The 20,035-nt window shown below is 48.2% G+C and overlaps 1 protein-coding gene and 1 non-coding gene across 2 annotated transcripts in view; one reads left to right on the forward strand and one right to left on the reverse strand.

The window, feature by feature from the left end:
- The first annotated feature begins 355 nt into the window (after window positions 1-355).
- stk11ip (serine/threonine kinase 11 interacting protein) overlaps window positions 356-20,035 on the forward strand; it is a 194,639-nt gene continuing 174,959 nt past the window's right edge. The window contains exon 1 of the mRNA XM_070875140.1: window positions 356-399. The gene's annotated coding sequence lies outside the window, so the exon portion shown is untranslated. The remainder of the gene's footprint in view (window positions 400-20,035) is intronic.
- Window positions 14,595-14,677, reverse strand: trnak-uuu (transfer RNA lysine (anticodon UUU)). The gene has a single exon. It is a non-coding gene; the product is annotated as a tRNA-Lys (tRNA).

The raw sequence follows: 20,035 nt of genomic DNA on the forward strand, positions 1-20,035 counted from the left end.
AAGGGTGTGACCAAGGGTGTCTGGCCAACATTCTGCCCCTCAAGCGACCAGACCAGCTGGGGTAGTGGCTGCGGGCCCTGGCGGTCCTCCGGCCGAGAGGTGTCGCTGTGGCGGGAGGCTGCGCGTCGGCGGGAGCTGGGAGGGCGCCTCACTCTCCCCGGCAGCGCCCGCTGCCTCGGCGTTAATCACGGACGGGTTGGGAAATTGCTGGCGGGGGCGATGTTAGACAAGGTAACGCCTCCGCAGTGTGGCGGCGGCCATCCGGGTGGGTTTCTTTCTGTTGATAAAAATTTAATCGAGGTGACGTCATCACGTCGCTGCGACGTTGGGGTCGTGACCTCCGGCTGAATGTTTAGGGAAACGGCTCCAGGTGATGGAGGGAGAGAGGGACCAGAGCAGGTAATGGTCACAGTGGTCTAAAACAGTGTATACTGGGCCCAGAGCGGGTCACAGTGCTCTAAAACAGTGTACACTGGGCCCAGAGCGGGTCACAGTGGTCTAAAACAGTGTATACTGGGCCCAGAGCGGGTAATAGTGGTCTAAAACAGTGTATACTGGGCCCAGAGCGGGTAATAGTGGTCTAAAACAGTGTATACTGGGCCCAGAGCGGGTAATAGTGGTCTAAAACATTGTATACTGGGCCCAGAGTGGGTAATAGTGGTTTAAAACATTGTATACTGGGCCCAGAGCGGGTAATAGTGGTCTAAAACATTGTATACTGGGCCCAGAGTGGGTAATAGTGGTTTAAAACATTGTATACTGGGCCCAGAGCGGGTAATAGTGCTCTAAAACATTGTATACTGGGCCCAGAGTGGGTCACAGTGGTCTAAAACAGTGTATACTGGGCCCAGAGCGGGTAATAGTGGTCTAAAACATTGTATACTGGGCCCAGAGCAGGTAATAGTGGTCTAAAACAGTGTATACTGGGCCCAGAGTGGGTCACAGTGGTCTAAAACAGTGTATACTGGGCCCAGAGCGGGTAATAGTGGTCCAAAACATTGTATACTGGGCCCAGAGCAGGTAATAGTGGTCTAAAACAGTGTATACTGGGCCCAGAGTGGGTCACAGTGGTCTAAAACAGTGTATACTGGGCCCAGAGCGGGTAATAGTGGTCCAAAACATTGTATACTGGGCCCAGAGCGGGTAATAGTGGTCTAAAACATTGTATACAGGGCCCAGAGCGGGTAATAGTGGTCCAAAACATTGTATACAGGGCCCAGAGCGGGTAATAGTGGTCCAAAACATTGTATACTGGGCCCAGAGTGGGTAATAGTGGTCTAAAACATTGTATACAGGGCCCAGAGCGGGTAATAGTGGTCCAAAACATTGTATATTGGGCCCAGAGCGGGTAATAGTGGTCTAAAACAGTGTATACTGGGCCCAGAGTGGGTCACAGTGGTCTAAAACAGTGTATACTGGGCCCAGAGTGGGTAATAGTGGTCTAAAACATTGTATACTGGGCCCAGAGCGGGTAATAGTGGTCTAAAACAGTGTATACTGGGCCCAGAGCTGGTAATAGTGGTCTAAAACATTGTATACAGGGCCCAGAGCGGGTAATAGTGGTCCAAAACATTGTATACTGGGCCCAGAGCGGGTAATAGTGGTCTAAAACAGTGTATACTGGGCCCAGAGCTGGTAATAGTGGTCTAAAACAGTGTATACTGGGCCCAGAGCTGGTAATAGTGGTCTAAAACAGTGTACACTGGGCCCAGAGCGGGTAATAGTGGTCTAAAACAGTGTATACTGGGCCCAGAGTGGGTAATAGTGGTCTAAAACAGTGTATACTGGGCCCAGAGCGGGTAATAGTGGTCTAAAACAGTGTATACTGGGCCCAGAGCGGGTAATAGTGGTCTAAAACAGTGTATACTGGGCCCAGAGTGGGTAATAGTGGTCTAAAACAGTGTATACTGGGCCCAGAGCGGGTAATAGTGGTCTAAAACAGTGTATACTGGGCCCAGAGCTGGTAATAGTGGTCTAAAACAGTGTATACTGGGCCCAGAGCGGGTAATAGTGCTCTAAAACATTGTATACTGGGCCCAGAGCGGGTAAAAGTGGTCTAAAACAGTGTATACTGGGCCCAGAGCGGGTAATAGTGGTCTAAAACAGTGTATACTGGGCCCAGAGCGGGTAATAGTGGTCTAAAACAGTGTATACTGGGCCCAGAGCGGGTCACAGTGGTCTAAAACAGTGTATACTGGGCCCAGAGCGGGTAATAGTGGTCTAAAACAGTGTATACAGGGCCCAGAGCGGGTAATAGTGGTCTAAAACAGTGTATACTGGGCCCAGAGTGGGTAATAGTGGTCTAAAACAGTGTATACTGGGCCCAGAGCGGGTAATAGTGGTCTAAAACAGTGTATACTGGGCCCAGAGCGGGTAATAGTGGTCTAAAACATTGTATACTGGGCCCAGAGCGGGTAATAGTGGTCTAAAACAGTGTATATTGGGCCCAGAGTGGGTAATAGTGGTCTAAAACAGTGTATACTGGGCCCAGAGTGGGTAATAGTGGTCCAAAACATTGTATACTGGGCCCAGAGCTGGTAATAGTGGTCTAAAACAGTGTATACTGGGCCCAGAGCGGGTCACAGTGCTCTAAAACAGTGTATACTGGGCCCAGAGCGGGTAATAGTGGTCTAAAACAGTGTATACTGGGCCCAGAGCGGGTCACAGTGGTCTAAAACAGTGTATACTGGGCCCAGAGCGGGTAATAGTGGTCTAAAACATTGTATACTGGGCCCAGAGCTGGTAATAGTGGTCTAAAACATTGTATACTGGGCCAAGAGTGGGTAATAGTGGTCTAAAACAGTGTACACTGGGCCCAGAGCGGGTCATAATGGTCTAAAACATTGTATACTGGGCCCAGATCGGGTAATAGTGGTCGAAAACAGTGTATACTGGGCCCAGAGCTGGTAATAGTGGTCTAAAACATTGTATACAGGGCCAAGAGTGGGTAATAGTGGTCTAAAACAGTGTATACTGGGCCCAGAGCGGGTCACAGTGGTCTAAAACAGTGTATACTGGGCCCAGAGCGGGTAATAGTGGTCTAAAACATTGTATACTGGGCCCAGAGCTGGTAATAGTGGTCTAAAACATTGTATACTGGGCCCAGAGCGGGTAATAGTGGTCTAAAACATTGTATACTGGGCCCAGAGTGGGTAATAGTGGTCTAAAACATTGTATACTGGGCCCAGAGCTGGTAATAGTGGTCTAAAACATTGTATACTGGGCCCAGAGTGGGTCACAGTGCTCTAAAACAGTGTATACTGGGCCCAGAGCGGGTAATAGTGGTCTAAAACAGTGTATACTGGGCCCAGAGCGGGTAATGGTGGTCTAAAACATTGTATACTGGGCCCAGAGCGGGTAATAGTGGTCTAAAACATTGTATACTGGGCCCAGAGCTGGTAATAGTGGTCTAAAACATTGTATACTGGGCCCAGAGCGGGTCACAGTGCTCTAAAACAGTGTATACTGGGCCCAGAGTGGGTAATAGTGGTCTAAAACAGTGTATACTGGGCCCAGAGCAGGTAATAGTGGTCTAAAACAGTGTATACTGGGCCCAGAGCGGGTAATGGTGGTCTAAAACATTGTATACTGGGCCCAGAGCGGGTAATAGTGGTCTAAAACATTGTATACTGGGCCCAGAGCTGGTAATAGTGGTCTAAAACATTGTATACTGGGCCCAGAGCGGGTCACAGTGCTCTAAAACAGTGTATACTGGGCCCAGAGTGGGTAATAGTGGTCTAAAACAGTGTATACTGGGCCCAGAGCAGGTAATAGTGGTCTAAAACAGTGTATACAGGGCCCAGAGCGGGTAATAGTGGTCTAAAACATTGTATACTGGGCCCAGAGCGGGTAATAGTGGTCTAAAACATTGTATACTGGGCCCAGAGCGGGTAATAGTGGTCTAAAACATTGTATACTGGGCCCAGAGCGGGTAATAGTGGTCTAAAACATTGTATACTGGGCCCAGAGCGGGTAATAGTGGTCTAAAACATTGTATACTGGGCCCAGAGCGGGTAATAGTGGTCTAAAACATTGTATACTGGGCCCAGAGCGGGTAATAGTGGTCTAAAACATTGTATACTGGGCCCAGAGCGGGTAATAGTGGTCTAAAACATTGTATACTGGGCCCAGAGCGGGTAATAGTGGTCTAAAACAGTGTATACAGGGCCCAGAGCGGGTAATAGTGGTCTAAAACATTGTATACTGGGCCCAGAGTGGGTAATAGTGGTCTAAAACATTGTATACTGGGCCCAGAGTGGGTAATAGTGGTCTAAAACATTGTATACTGGGCCCAGAGTGGGTAATAGTGGTCTAAAACATTGTATACTGGGCCCAGAGTGGGTCACAGTGCTCTAAAACAGTGTATACTGGGCCCAGAGCGGGTAATAGTGGTCTAAAACATTGTATGCAGGGCCCAGAGCGGGTAATAGTGCTCTAAAACATTGTATGCAGGGCCCAGAGCGGGTCACGGTGCTCTAAAACATTGTATACTGGGCCCAGAGCGGGTAATAGTGGTCTAAAACAGTGTATACTGGGCCCAGAGCGGGTAATAGTGGTCTAAAACAGTGTATACTGGGCCCAGAGTGGGTCACAGTGCTCTAAAACATTGTATACTGGGCCCAGAGCGGGTCACAGTGGTCTAAAACAGTGTATACAGTGCCCAGAGCGGGTAATAGTGGTCTAAAACAGTGTATACTGGGCCCAGAGCTGGTCACAGTGGTCTAAAACATTGTATACTGGGCCCAGAGCTGGTCACAGTGGTCTAAAACAGTGTATACTGGGCCCAGAGCGGGTAATAGTGGACTAAAACATTGTATACTGGGCCCAGAGCGGGTAATAGTGGTCTAAAACATTGTATACTGGGCCCAGAGCGGGTCACGGTGGTCTAAAACATTGTATACTGGGCCCAGAGCGGGTCACAGTGGTCTAAAACATTGTATACTGGGCCCAGAGCGGGTAATAGTGGTCTAAAACATTGTATACATAGAAACATAGAAAATAGGTGCAGGAGCAGGCCATTCAGCCCTTCTAGCCTGCACCGCCATTCAACGAGTTCATGGCTAACATGAAACTTCAGTACCCACTTCCTGCTTTCACGCCATACCCCTTGATCCCCCGAGTAGTAAGGACTTCATCTAACTCCCTTTTGAATATATTTAGTGAATTGGCCTCAACTACTTCCTGTGGTAGAGAATTCCACAGGTTCACCACTCTCTGGGTGAAGAAGTTTCTCCTTATCTCGGTCCTAAATGGCTTACCCCTTATCCTTAGACTGTGACCCCTGGTTCTGGACTTCCCCAACATTGGGAACATTCTTCCTGCATCCAACCTGTCCAAACCCGTCAGAATTTTAAACGTTTCTATGAGGTCCCCTCTCACTCTTCTGAACTCCAGTGAATACAAGCCCAGTTGATTCAGTCTTTCTTGATAGGTCAGTCCCACCATCCCGGGAATCAGTCTGGTGAATCTTCGCTGCACTCCCTCAACAGCAAGTATGTCCTTCCTCAAGTTAGGAGACCAAAACTGTACACAATACTCCAGGTGTGGCCTCACCAAGGCCCTGTACAACTGTAGCAACACCTCCCTGCCCCTGTACTCAAATCCCCTCGCTATGAAGGCCAACATGCCATTTGCTTTCTTAACCGCCTGCTGTACCTGCATGCCAACCTTCAATGACTGATGTACCATGACACCCAGGTCTCGTTGCACCTTCCCTTTTCCTAATCTGTCACCATTCAGATAATAGTCTGTCTCTCTGTTTTTACCACCAAAGTGGATAACCTCACATTTATCCACATTATACTTCATCTGCCACGCATTTGCCCACTCACCTAACCTATCCAAGTCACTCTGTAGCCTCATAGCATCCTCCTCGCAGCTCACACTGCCACCCAACTTAGTGTCATCCGCAAATTTGGAGATACTACATTTAATCCCTTCGTCTAAATCATTAATGTATAATGTAAACAGCTGGGGCCCCAGCACAGAACCCTGCGGTACCCCACTAGTCACTGCCTGCCATTCCGAAAAGTACCCATTTACTCCTACTCTTTGCTTCCTGTCTGACAACCAGTTCTCAATCCACGTCAGCACACTACCCCCAATCCCATGTGCTTTAACTTTGCACATTAATCTCTTGTGTGGGACCTTGTCGAAAGCCTTCTGAAAGTCCAAATATACCACATCAACTGGTACTCCTTTGTCCACTTTATTGGAAACATCCTCAAAAAATTCCAGAAGATTTGTCAAGCATGATCTCCCTTTTACAAATCCATGCTGACTTGGACCTATCATGTCACCATTTTCCAAATGCGCTGCTATGACATCCTTAATAATTGATTCCATCATTTTACCCACTACTGAGGTCAGGCTGACCGGTCTATAATTCCCTGCTTTCTCTCTCCCTCCTTTTTTAAAAAGTGGGGTTACATTGGCTACCCTCCACTCGATAGGAACTGATCCAGAGTCAATGGAATGTTGGAAAATGACTGTCAATGCATCCGCTATTTCCAAGGCCACCTCCTTAAGTACTCTGGGATGCAGTCCATCAGGCCCTGGGGATTTATCGGCCTTCAATCCCATCAATTTCCCCAACACAATTTCCCGACTAATAAAGATTTCCCTCAGTTCCTCCTCCTTAATAGACCCTCTGACCACTTTTATATCCGGAAGGTTGTTTGTGTCCTCCTTAGTGAATACTGAACCAAAGTACTTGTTCAATTGGTCTGCCATTTCTTTGTTCCCCGTTATGACTTCCCCTGATTCTGACTGCAGGGGACCTACGTTTGTCTTTACTAACCTCTTTCTCTTTACATACCGATAGAAACTTTTGCAATCCGCCTTAATGTTCCCTGCAAGCTTCTTCTCGTACTCCATTTTCCCTACCCTAATCAAACCCTTTGTCCTCCTCTGCTGAGTTCTAAATTTCTCCCAGTCCCCAGGTTCGCTGCTATTTCTGGCCAATTTGTATGCCACTTCCTTGGCTTTAATACTATCCCTGATTTCCCTAGATAGCCACGGTTGAGCCACCTTCCCTTTTTTATTTTTACGCCAGACAGGAATGTACAATTGTTGTAATTCATCCATGCGTTCTCTAAATGTCTGCCATTGCCCATCCACAGTCAACCCCTTAAGTATCATTAGCCAATCTATCTTAGCCAATTCATGCCTCATACCTTCAAAGTTACCCTTCTTTAAGTTCTGGACCATGGTCTCTGAATTAACTGTTTCATTCTCCATCCTAATGCAGAATTCCACCATATTATGGTCACTCTTCCCCAAGGGGCCTCGCACAATGAGATTGCTAATTAATCCTCTCTCATTACACAACACCCAGTCTAAGATGGCCTCCCCCCTAGTTGGTTCCTCGACATATTGGTCTAGAAAACCATCCCTTATGCATTCCAGGAAATCCTCCTCCACCGTATTGCTTCCAGTTTGGCTAGCCCAATCTATGTGCATATTAAAGTCACCCATTATAACTGCTGCACCTTTATTGCATGCACTCCTAATTTCCTGTTTGATGCCCTCCCCAACATCACTACTACTGTTTGGAGGTCTGTACACAACTCCCACTAACGATTTTTGCCCTTTAGTGTTCTGCAGCTCTACCCATATAGATTCCACATCATCCAAGCTAATGTCTTTCCTAACTATTGCATTAATCTCCTCTTTAACCAGCAATGCTACCCCACCTCCTTTTCCTTTTATTCTATCCTTCCTGAATGTTGAATACCCCTGGATGTTGAGTTCCCAGCCCTGATCATCCTGGAGCCACGTCTCCGTAATCCCAATCACATCATATTTGTTAACATCTATTTGCACAATTAATTCATCCACCTTATTGCGGATACTCCTTGCATTAAGACACAAAGCCTTCAGGCTTGTTTTTTTAACACCCTTTGTCCTTTTAGAATTTTGCTGTACAGTGGCCCTTTTTGTTCTTTGCCTTGGGTTTCTCTGCCCTCCACTTTTCCTCATCTCCTTTCTGTCTTTTGCTTTTGCCTCCTTTTTGTCTCCCTCTGTCTCCCTGTATAGGTTCCCATCCCCCTGCAATATTAGTTTAACTCCTCCCCAACAGCACTGGCAAACACTCCCCCTAGGACATTGGTTCCGGACCTGCCCAGGTGCAGACCGTCCGGTTTGTACTGGTCCCACCTCCCCCAGAACCGGTTCCAATGCCCCAAGAATTTGAATCCCTCCCTGCTGCACTGGGCCCAGAGATGGTTATAGTGGTCTAAAACATTGTATACTGGGCCCAGAGCGGGTAATAGTGGTCTAAAACAGTGTATACTGGGCCCAGAGTGGGTCACAGTGGTCTAAAACATTGTATACTGGGCCCAGAGTGGGTAATAGTGGTCTAAAACAGTGTATACTGGGCACAGAGCTGGTCACAGTGGTCTAAAACAGTGTATACTGGGCCCAGAGCGGGTAATAGTGGACTAAAACATTGTATACTGGGCCCAGAGCGGGTAATAGTGGACTAAAACAGTGTATACTGGGCCCAGAGCTGGTCACAGTGGTCTAAAACATTATATACTGGGCCCAGAACTGGTCACAGTGGTCTAAAACAGTGTATACTGGGCCCAGAGTGGGTAACAGTGCTCTGAAACATTGTATACTGGGCCCAGAGCGGGTAATAGTGGTCTAAAACATTGTATACTGGGCCCAGAGCGGGTAATAGTGGTCTAAATCATTGTATTCTGGGCCCAGAGCGGGTAATAGTGCTCTAAAACATTGTATACTGGGCTCAAAGCGGGTAATAGTGGACTAAAACATTGTATACTGGGCCCAGAGCGGGTAATAGTGGTCTAAAACATTGTATACAGGGCCCAGAGCGGGTAATAGTGGTCTAATACAGTGTATACTGGGCCCAGAGCGGGTCATAGTGGTCTAAAACATTGTATACTGGGCCCAGAGCGGGTAATAGTGGTCTAAAACATTGTATACAGGGCCAAGAGCGGGTAATAGTGGTCTAAAACAGTGTATACAGGGCCCAGAGCGGGTAATAGTGGTCTAAAACAGTGTATACAGGGCCCAGAGCGGGTAATAGTGGTCTAAAACAGTGTATACAGGGCCCAGAGCAGGTAATAGTGGTCTAAAACATTGTATAGTGGGCCTAGAGCGGGTCATAGTGGTCTAAAACATTGTATACAGGGCCCAGAGCGGGTAATAGTGGTCTAAAATATTGTATAGTGGGCCCAGAGCGGGTAATAGTGGTCTAAAACATTGTATACTGGGCACAGAGGAGGTAATAGTGGTCTAAAACATTGTATACTGGGCCCAGCGTGGGTAATAGTGGTCTAAAACATTGTAGACTGGTCCCAGAGCGGGTAATAGTGGTCTAAAACATTGTATCCTTGTTTTCAAATCCCTCCCTGGCCTCGCCCCTCCCTATCTCTGTGATCTCCTCCAGCCCCACAACTCTCTGAGAAAGCTGCGCTTCTCCGTGTCTGGCCTGTCACGCATCCTCGATTTTAATCATTCCACCATTGGTGGCAGTGCCTTCAGCTGCCTGGGCTCTAAACTTGGGAAATCCTGGCATAAACCTCTCCGACTCTCTACCTCTCTCCTCCTTTTTAAGATGCTCCTTAAAAACCTCGCTCTTTGACCAAGCTTTTGATCATCTGTCCGGGTACCTCCTTAGGTGGCTCGGTGTGAAACTTTGTTCAGCAATTGCACCCATCAAGCGCCTTGGGATGTTTTACGACATTTCAAGATGCTATATAAATGCAGATTGTTGTTGCACAGTGTGTGTTGGCCAGCCATGGGGTCTGGCTTTGTGCTGAGGCGTGTGATTTATAAATTAGTTGCTGGCAAGTAACAAAATGATTGTAATTGGCAGTTATGGAATGAATCTATTGCTGTATTTCACGTGACTTATCTGCAATCAGTATGGGTAGCATCCTCGCCTCTGAGTCAGAAGGTGCTGAGGGAGCGCTGCACTGTCGGAGGTGCTGTCTTTCGGATGAGACGTTAAATTGAGGTCCCGTCTGCCCTCTCAGGTGCACTTCAAAGATCCCATGGCACTATTTCGAAGAAGAGCAGAGGAGTTATAGAAACATTGAAATTTACAGCGCAGGAGGAGGCCATTTCGGCCCAACGTGTCCGCGCCGGCCGACAGAGAGCCACATGGCCCTCGGTCAGCAGCCCTGAAGGTTACATATAAACCCGTGAACAATGGCGGAAAGGTAAAGAGCACCCAGCCCAACCAGTCCGCCCCACACACCCCTTGCATCGCAACATTTTACACTCCACCCCAACCGGAGCCATGTGATCTCCTGGGAGAGGCAAAAACCAGATAAAAACCCAGGCCAATTTAGGGAGAAAAAATCTGGGGAAAATTCCTCTCCGACCCATCCAGGCGATCGACACTAGTCCAGGAGATCATCCTGGCCGAGTTCGACTCCCTGAAGTACTTGCCATTATATCTGCACCATCCAACAAAAAGTCATCCAGTCTAATCCCACTTACCAGCTCTAGGTCCGTAACCTTGCAGGTCACTGCACTTCAAGCACATCCAAGCACCTTTTAAATGTGGTGAGGGTTTCTGCCTCTACCACCCTTTCAGGCAATGAGTTCCAGACCCCCAAAACCTTCTGCATGAAGAATCATCTCAAATCACCTCTAAACCTTCCACCAACCACTTTAAAACTATGCCCCCTCGTAATTGACCCCTCCACCAAGGGAGATAGACCCTGGCTATCCACTATAACCAGGCCCCTCAAAATTTTAGACACTTCAATGAGGTGTCTCAGCCTCCTCTGTTCCAAGGAGAACAAACCCAGCCTATCCAATCTGTCCTCATAGCTAAGATTTTCCATTCCAGACAACATCCTCATAAATCTCCTCTGCACCCTCTCCAGTGCAATCACATCCTTCCTATAATACGGCGACCAAAACTGCAGCAGTATTCCAGCTATGGCCTAACCAGAGTATTATACAATTTAAGCATAACCTCCCTCTTCTTATATTCTATGCCTCGGCCAGTAAAGGCAACCCTCCTTCTTACCACCTCAAAAAATTCAATCCGGTTAGTCCGACACGATCTTCCATTAACAAATCCGTGCTGACTGTCCCTAATTAATCCTTGCATTTCCAAATGTAGATTTATCCTGTCCTTCAAGATTTTTTCCCACCACTGAGGTTAAGCTGACAGGCCTGTAATTACTCGGTCAATCCCTTTCTCCCTTCTTAAACAAGGTTACTACATCAGCAGTCCTCCGGCACCACGCCCAAATCCAAAGAGGACTGGAAAAATGATGGTCAGAGCCTCTGCTTTTTTCTCTCTTGCTTCGCTCAACAGCCTGGGATACATTTCATCCGGGTCTGGGGACTTATCCACTTTCAAAGCTGCTAAACCCCTTAATACCTCCGCTCTCACTGTTTATTTCATACTGAATTTCACACTCCTCCTCGATAGCAGTATCTGCATTGCCCCTTTCCTTTGTGAAAACAGATGCAAAGTATTCATTAAGAACCTTACCAACATCTTCCGCCTCCACACAGATTACCCTCTGGGTCTCCACTAGGCCCTGCCCTTTCTGTAGTTATCCTCTTACTCTTAATATATTTATAAAACATCTTTGGGTTTTCCTTAATTTTACTTGCCAAGAATTTTTCATGCTCTCTCTTAGCATTCCTAATATCCTTTTTAATTTTACCTCCTGAACTTTCTATGTTCCTCCAAAGATTCCACAGTATTTAGCCGTCGGTATATGACATAAGCGTCCCTTTTTTTTCTTAATCCTCCCCTGTAAGTCCCTAGACACCCGGGGGCTCTAGAATTGTTATTCCCACCCTTTTTCTTTAAGGGCACATGTTTGGCCTGAGCCCTCCGGATCTCCTCCTTGAATGCCTCCCACTGTTCCGACACTGATTTACCCACAAGTAGCTGTTTCCAGCCCACTGTGGCCAAATCACTCCTCAACTTGGCAAAGTTAGCTTTTTCCCAATTTGGGACTTTTATTCCAGACCTATCCTTGTCCTTTTCCATAACTAACTTGAATCTGACTGAATTATGATCACTAGCACCCAAGTGCTCTCCCACTGATACCCCTTCCACCTGCCCAGCTTCATTCCCCAAAACTAAATCCAGAACCGCCCCCTCCCGTGTTGGACTTGTTACATACTGACTAAAAAAGTTCTCGAATGCATTTTAGGAATTCTGCACCCTCTATACCTTTCATGTTTGTCCCAATCAATATTACGATAGTTGAAATCCCCTATTATTACTACCCTATGGTTTTTGGACTTCTCAGAAATGTGCCGACATATTTGCTCCTCTATCTCCCTCCCCTTGTTTGGGGGTCTATAATATACGCCCAACAGTGTGATCGCCCCTTTTTTTTCCCGACCCATCTGGCCTCATTTGATGATCCCTCTAACACATCATTTCCCCTCACTGCTGTAATAGTTTCTTTAATCAATACCGCAACCCCCTTCCCCCCCGCCCCCCTCCCTTTGTACCCCTCTCTCTGTCTTGTCTAAAAATCCTGTAACCAGGAATATTGAGCTGACAAAACTGCCCCTCTTTCAGCCATGTCTCTGTAATGGCTATAATGTCACATTCCCAAGTGTCTACCTGTGCTCTTAGCTCAATCACCTTATTTGCTATACTCCTTGCATTAAAGCATTTAGACAGGAAGGCCTTCTTGATTACTACTTACTAACCCTTGTTTCCTCTGTCTTACAGATCCACTTTCTACACTCTTGCTACCCAATTTCTGCTTTACTTCCTTCCCTATTCAATCTGTTCTCGGGGGGGGGTTCCCATCCCCTTGCCAAGCTAGCTTAAACTCTCCCCAACTGCACTAGCAAAACTCCCCACGAGAATATTGGTCCCGGCGCTGTTGAGGTACAACCCGACCAGTTTGTACAGGTCCCATCTCCCCTCGAAGCGGTTCCAATGCCTCAGGAATTTAAAGCCCTCCCTCCTTCACCAACTCTCCAGCCACACGTTCATCATCTTTACCCTTCTGTTCTTGTATTCATTAACACGTGGCACCGGTAGTAACCTGGAGATTACTACCTTTTGAGGTCCTACCCTTTAGTTTTTCTCCTAACTCCCTAAATTCTTCCTGCAGGACCTCCTCTCTCTTTCTACCCATGTCGTTGGTCCCGATATGGACCACGACCTCTAGCTGTTTGCCCATCCCCCAAGAATGCCCTGCGTCCGCTCTGTGACGTCCTTGACCCTGGCACCAGGGAGGCATCATACCATTCTGGAGTCACGTCTATGGCCGTAGAAACGCCTGTCTGTTCCCCTAACTAATGAATCCTCTACCACTACAGCTCTTTTATTCTTCGTCCCTTGCCCACTGTGCAGCTGAGCTGCCCGTGGTGCCTTGGACTTGGCTCTGGCTGCACTCCCCAGAGGCACCGCCTGAACACGCACGCACCATCTCAGACGAGAATATCAGTTGGAAAGCGAGGCGGGCCATTCTTCCTCCGTCTGGTGTTCACCCACTTCCCCTCTAACTACATGGTTTTAAGCTGCGGGGTGACCACCTCCTGAAACATGCTATCCCCGTAGCTCTGAGCCTCGCAGATGCACCGTAGTGACTCCAGCCGCCGCTCAAGCTCCGAAACGCGGAGACACCTGCACTCATGGGTTGTCTAGACCACACGAAGCGTCCAGGACTTCCCACGTGCCGCAGGACATGCATTGAGCTGCCTTGCCATCCCTCTAATTAGACTTATCTGATTTATAAAAGAGAAAGAGAGCTACTTACCAATCACTTACCAGCTCCTCGCCAGAAGCGAACTCCTCGCCGGCCTCCTGGCCTCCCAAACTCTTGGATCTCCCGCCCAATATTTATCCCTCAATCAACATCACAAAAAAGCACATTATCTGGCCATTATCACATTGCTGTCTGTGGGAGCTTGCTGTGCGCATGTAGGCTGCCGCGTTTCCCACATTGCAACAGTGACTGCACTTCAAAAAGTATTTCATTGGCTATAAAATGTTTTGAGATGTGGGCGTGAAAGGCGCTATAGAAATGCAAGTCTTTCTTTAATCTTCCCATGTGAGCAGCAGATGAAATGCATGACCATTGTTGGATGTGGGCACAGCTTCACCATGGTGAATGAACTGTGGTGAGATACTGAGCTATGTGGGCTAGGTTACTGGGTTCAAATCCGTGCCGCTTGTAACTGCAGGTGATGGCTTCAGTGCCTTGGTGTCGGGAGGACAGAATGTCAGTCTCAGTCCCTGCTCCTGATCGCTATCTGCGTACATAGTCTTGTGTAGTATTTACAGCACAAACAGGCCATTTGGCCCACCCTACCTCATAGAAACATAGAAACATAGAAAATAGGTGCAGGAGTAGGCCATTCGGCCCTTCTAGCCTGCACCGCCATTCAATGAGTTCATGGCTGAACATGCAACTTCAGTACCCCATTCCTGCTTTCTCACCATACCCCTTGATTCCCCTAGTAGTAAGGACTACATCTAACTCCTTTTTGAATATATTTAGTGAATTGGCCTCAACAACTTTCTGTGGTAGAGAATTCTACAGGTTCACCACTCTCTGGGTGAAGAAATTCCTCCTCATCTCGGTCCTAAATGGCTAAAAGTTGTGCTTTAAACAGAACGCCCGAACAGGGACTTGAACCCTGGACCCTCAGATTAAAAGTCTGATGCTCTACCGACTGAGCTAAGTGAGTGGGATGAGGCAGAAACCTACAGGGCTAGTGACCACAAGCTGGATCTCACCCCATCACCATATCCCTCTATTCCTTTCCTCCCCATGTGTTTATGCAACTTCCCCTTAAATGCATCGATACTATTCACCTCAACCCCTCCCTGTGGCAGCGAGTTCCACATTCTCACCACTCTCTGGGTAAAGAAGTTTCTCCAGAATTCACTATCGGTTTTATTAATGACTCTCTTATATTGATGGCCCCTAGTTCTGGTCTCCCTCACAAGTGGACACATCTTCTCTACGTTTACCCTATCAAACCCCTTCATCATTTTAAAGACCTCTATCGGGTCACCCCTCAGCCTTCTCTTAAGAACATAATAGGAGCAGGAGTCAGCCATACGGTCCCTTGAGACTGCTCCGCCATTTAATACGATCATGGCTGATCCGATCATGCACTCTGGTCCACTTCCCTGCCCGCTCCCCATAACCCCTTATTCCCTTATCGGTTAAAACACTGTCTATCTCTGTCTTAACTTTATTCAATGTCCCAGCTTCCACAGCTCTCTGAGGCAGCGAATTCCACAGATCCACAACCCTCAGATGAAATTCCTCCTCCTCTCAGTTTTAAATGGGCGGCCCTTTATTCTAAGATCATGACCCCTAGTTCTAGTCTCCCCCATCAGTGGAAACATCCTCTCTGCATCCACCTTGTCAAGCCTCCTCAGAATCTTATACATTTTGATAAGATCACCTCTCATTCTTCTGAATTTCAATGAGTAGAGAGAGGTCCAACCTACCCTTTCCTCATAACTCAACCCACTCATCCCCAGGATGAACCGAGTGAACCTTCTCTGAACGGACTCCACAGCAAGTATATCCTTTCGTAAATATGGAAACCAAAACTGCACGCAGTACTCCAGGTGTGGCCTCACCAATACCCTGTATAGCTGTAGCAAGACTTCCCTGCTTTTATACTCCATCCCCTTTGCAATAAAGGCCAAGATTCCATTGGCCTTCCTGATCACTTGCTGTACCTGAATACTAACCTTTTGTGTTTCATGCACAAGTACCCCCAGGTCCCGCTGTACTGCAGCACTTTGCAATCTTTCTCCATTTAAATAATAACTTGCTCTTCGATTTTTTTTTCTGCCAAAGTGCATCACCTCACACTTTCCAACATTATACTCCATCGGCCAAATTTTTGCCCACTCACTTAGCCTGTCTATGTCCTTTTGCAGATTTTGTGTCCTCCTCACACATTGCTTTTCCTCCCATCTTTGTATCGTCAGCAAACTTGGCTACGTTACACTCGGTCCCTTCTTCCAAGTCGTTAATATCGATTGTAAATAGGAGGAGGGGCTTGAGAAAATAAGTTGTAACTGTGCTGCCCTGAACAGTTCCTTTCCTCAAGTCCTCCAGTGTGTTGCCACATCTCCGTCATAGAATCAGAGGGGTTTACAGTACAGAAGGAAGCCATTTGGCCCATCATGTCCACACCGGCCGACAGAGCTGTCTAGCTTAATCCCACCTTCCAGCTTGTGGTCCGTAGCCCTGTAGGTTATGGCACCTCAAGCGCACATCCAAGTACTTTTTAAATGCGATGAGGGTTTCTGCCTCATCAGTGTCAGTTGTGGCTTAGTGGGCAGCACTCTCGCCTCTTGAGTCAGAAGGTTGTGGGTTCGAGTCCCACTCCAGGGACTTGAGCACTAAAAATATCTCTGCTGACACTCCCAGTGCAGTGCTGAGGGAGTGCCGCACTGTCGGAGGTGCCGTCTTTCGGATGAGACGTTAAGCCGAGGCCCCGTTTGCTCTCTCAGGTGGACGTGAAACATCCCACGGCCACTATTTCGAAGAAGAGCAGGGGGAGTTATCCCCGGTGTCCTGGGCCAATATTTATCCCTCAATCAACATAACACAAAAACAGATTATCTGGTCATTATCACATTGAAGTTTGTGGGAGCTTGCTGTGCGCAAATTGGCTGCCGCGTTTCCCACATTACAACAGTGACTGCACTCCAAAAGTACTTCATTGGCTGTAAAGTGCTTTGACATGTCCGGTGGTTGTGAAAGGTGCTATATAAATGCAAGTCTGTCTATTTCTCTACCACCCTTTCAGGCAGTGAGTTCCTGACCCCCAACAACCCTCGGTGAAAAAAGTTCTCCTCAACTCCCCTCTAATCCTCCTAGCAAGTACTTTAAATTTATGCCCCCTGGTTGTTGACCCCTCTGCTAAGGGAAATTGGTCCTTTCTATCCAGGCCCCTCATAATTTTATGCACCTCAATCAGGTCTCCCCTCAGCCTCCTCTGTTCCAAAGAAAACAACCCCAGCCTATCCAATCTTTCCTCATAGCTAAAATGCTCCAGTCCAGGCAACATCCTCGTAAATCTCCTGTCCTCTCTCCAGTGCAATCATGCCTTTCCTGAAATCACTTGCTGCTCTAACTCCTCCAGCCTGCCCAAGTTTGGGAGCTTGGGGGTTTATAGACCCCAGACACTACGGGCCCAAGTTTCCACACGATAAAAAACGGGCGCCCCTCCGAGCTGGGCGCCCGTTTTTTGCACCTAAAACGGCGCCGGAAAAAAAACGCGCGATTCTGGAGCGCCCTGCAGCTCCTTGTCTGTTTGGCGCGGCGCCCAGGAGGGCGGAGCCTACACTCGCGCCGATGTTGTAAGTGGGAGGGGGCGGGTACCATTTAAATTAGTTTTTTTCCTGCCGGCAACCCTGCGCGTGCGCGTTGGAGCGTTCACACACGCGCAGTGTGAAGGAAACATTGGCACTCCGCCATTTTTGTAGTTCTTTGTAGCTGTTTAATTTTTGAACATTTTTTAATAAAAGCACATAGCCATCAGCACTGAGGCTTCCTGCAGCCTTCTCACTGTCTCCTCCTCCCCTCCCCCTCCCCGCGGGAACGAACGGGCCCCTCCCCCCCTCCCCCCCCCCCCCCCGCCCCCCCGCGGGAACGAACGGCTGCCTCAACTTGTGAGGCTCCCTGCACCATTCTCCCTGGCTGAAGCACTTTCACACAGGTAGGAAGATGGTTTATTTCATCTTTTCTTTGCTTATAAATGTTTATTCAGGTTGGATTTATTTGTATAATATTTGTAGAAGGATTTATTATAGAATTTAATGACTTCCCTTCCCCCCCCCCCCCCCCCCCACCTCGTTCTGGACGCATAATTTGTAACCTGCGCCTGATTTTTTAATGTGTAGAACAGGTTCTTTCAGTTCTACAAAAATCTTCACTTGCTCCATTCTAAGTTAGTTTGGAGTACGTTTTCACTGTGGAAACTTTGAAATCAGGCGTCAGTGGCCGGATACGCCCCCTTTTGAAGAAAAAATTCTGTTCCAAAGTAGAACTGTTCTACCTGACGAGAACAGCAGGAAAAAAAAATGTGGAGAATTGCGATTTCTAAGATAGTCCGTTCTCCACCAGTTGCTCCTAAAAATCAGGCGCAAATCATGTGGAAACTTGGGCCCTACATGTTGGTGCTCAGAACAATACTATTGGGGGAGACAATCACTTGTACCAGTTAAATACATGACTCGAGGTCATCCAAAACTCTGCTGCCTGTGTCCTAACTCGCACCGAGTCCCGCTCACCCATCACCCCTTGTGCTCACTGCCCCGTGTCCTAACTCGCACCGAGTCCCACTCACCCATCACCCCTTGTGCTCACTGCCCCGTGTCCTAACTCGCACCGAGTCCCGCTCACCCATCACCCCCTGTGCTCGCTGCCCCGTGTCCTAACTCGCACAGAGTCCCACTCACCCATCACCCCCCTGTGCCCCGTGTCCTAACTCGCACCAAGTCCCGCTCGCCCATCACCCTCTGTGCCCCGTGTCCTAACTCGCACCGAGTCCCGCTCACCCATCACCTCCTGTGCCCCGTGTCCTAACTCACACCGAGTCCCGCTCGCCCATCACCCTGTGCCCACTGCCCTGTGTCCTAACTCACGCCGAGTCCCGCTCACCCATCACCCCCTGTGCTCGCTGACCTACATTGGCTCCCAGTTAAGCAACATCTCGATTACAAAATTCTCATCCTTGTCTACAAATAACTCCATGGCTTCGCACCTCCCTATCTCTGTAATCTCCTCCAGCCCCACAACCACATACACACCAACCCCCCCCCCCCCGGCCGAGATGTCTGCGCTCCTCAAATTCTGCTCCCTTCAAATTCTGCTCCCTTCAGCATCCCTGATTATCATCATTTTAGGCAGTCCCTTGTATCGAGGATGACTTGCTTCCACACAAAAAATGGGGTGAGTTGACAGGTGTTTCAGTGAAGGACCTAATATTCCAGGTCCTGAACTACATCCTGAAGGGTGGAAGATCCCTGTGCGTGGATTGTTTTAACGTGGGGTGACCGTTGCACACCAGCCACCACACGGGCTTGACAGAGTGAGTCTTGGTCCAGTGGCAAGGGTTAACCAGGACGACTGGAGATCTGCTCTGCTGCACGGACCTAGTGCGCACACATATCGCAGTGTGGGCTGGCCCGTGCTGATTATAATCGCTCAACCATTGGTGGCCTCCTTCTGTTGCCTGGGCCCCAAGCTCTGGAACTCCCTCCCTAAACCCCTCTTTCCGCCTTTAAGATGCTCTTTAAAACGTATCTCTTTGACCAAGCTTTTGGTCACCTGCCCTAATTTCTTTCTGTGTGGTTCGGTGTCGAAACAGTTATTTTTCTTGTAACACCCCTGTGAAGCCCCTTGGGATGATTTGCTACGCTAAAGGCGCTATATAAATGCAAGTTGTCATCACCCAGCACAGTACTGGCTGTAGAGTTGCAGAAAGAAGGAACTGTGTGAAGCTGGAGGACGGCAGCTGGTGGTGAAACTGTCCGGTTTATGAATGAGGAAGTACCAGGGAACAGCAGGAAAGCACGTGCCAAACTTGTGTGCCGTCTCGGAGGAACTAGAAGTGTAAAACTGGGCAGGAAGAGCTATAAACGGGGCAGTCTCCCGGGTATAACTTGCTGCTTGCAGGTGTGCGCATAACCGCTGTTTCTTGGCTGGCGTGCATCATCGGTGTTGTCGAGTAACCGGGTTAATTTTATTAGGGTTGTTTTGCCCGCCTCCCCTCTGGAAGCTGCTGTGTGTTGAATGTGTATGCCCCCTTCACCCTCTGGTACCTCGCCCAAGTGACATTCCTCATGCCAGTTTTTATAACTACGACAATTTTCATGAATATCGTGTCCTTTAACGGAGCAAAACGTCCCGAGGCGCTTCACAGGAGCGTTGTCGAACACAATTTGTGACACCGAGCCACTGAGATATTGGGACACGTGACCCAAGTCTTGGTCAGAGGTCGGTTTTAAGGAGGAGAGAGAGAGGTAGTGAGGTTTAGGGAGGGAATCCCTGAGTTTGAGGCCCAGGCAGCTGAAGGC

The sequence above is a fragment of the Pristiophorus japonicus genome, chromosome 3 (genome assembly GCF_044704955.1).
Source record: "Pristiophorus japonicus isolate sPriJap1 chromosome 3, sPriJap1.hap1, whole genome shotgun sequence".
In the NCBI taxonomy this organism is placed as follows: domain Eukaryota; kingdom Metazoa; phylum Chordata; class Chondrichthyes; family Pristiophoridae; genus Pristiophorus; species Pristiophorus japonicus.